This window comes from Sinocyclocheilus anshuiensis, unplaced genomic scaffold, assembly GCF_001515605.1.
Source record: "Sinocyclocheilus anshuiensis isolate Anshui unplaced genomic scaffold, SAMN03320099.WGS_v1.1 scaffold234, whole genome shotgun sequence".
Lineage (NCBI taxonomy): Eukaryota > Metazoa > Chordata > Actinopteri > Cypriniformes > Cyprinidae > Sinocyclocheilus > Sinocyclocheilus anshuiensis.
In genome coordinates, this window is record NW_015544165.1 from 2,322,429 (window position 1) to 2,323,224 (window position 796).

Sequence of the window (796 nt, forward strand, 5' to 3'; positions counted from 1 at the left end):
AAATTTTTTTTGTCAATATATTATATTTTGAGGGAGTTACATATCTGTCCACTGTAGTGGACACCATGAATCAAACCAAACGTATAAAAAGTAAATCAATAGAACTTAATGGGTGGTCTTAAAAAACATGTCTTTAAAATATTTACTACGTGAAAATGGTATGAATACACATAAGAACATTCAATAACAACAAGCTATGTCATGACGGCACAGAAATGTGAAGTGTAACAAACAAAACATAAGAGTGTCTATGGGCCAGGGGTGTGTGGGGTAGTGTATGTGGGGGGTGGGGGGCTATTCATACACATGTGAGCACAAATACAAACACACACAAGCACACACACCCTCCCACCACACACTCAAACACAATCATGCACACATATATCTGCACTCATACAGTATACATGTATACATGCCTACAGTTTTATATGACCTAATAAATAAATATAGACTGTAAGCATTGAAATAAATGATAAAATCTGAAGACTATTTAATATTTCTGTTCAATAAAACCATTCAAGTGTAAATTATATCATAATTTTAATAAAACATACAAAATAAGGCACAACCTATATATAGGCCCATAGGCAGAATTATACCCTTTGGTGCATGACGTCTACTGTAGTGGACAGGTATATTTTCTGTCACAGAAAAAAATGTGCAAGAAAAATATTGTTAAAATCTAGATGAAACTATTTCTGACATCCTATTTAACTGAAACATTTTTTTTGTACCTGTCTGGTTTTCTGAGAATAAAATTATTTAACACTTATTGCCGAGGTACATGGTGCATCCC

General features: G+C 33.3%; 1 long non-coding RNA gene across 1 annotated transcript in view; it reads left to right on the forward strand.

The window, feature by feature from the left end:
• The first annotated feature begins 725 nt into the window (after positions 1-725).
• Positions 726-796, forward strand: part of LOC107695827 (uncharacterized) — an 898-nt gene continuing 827 nt past the window's right edge. The window contains exon 1 of the long non-coding RNA XR_001635036.1: positions 726-780. This is a non-coding gene — a long non-coding RNA (uncharacterized LOC107695827). The remainder of the gene's footprint in view (positions 781-796) is intronic.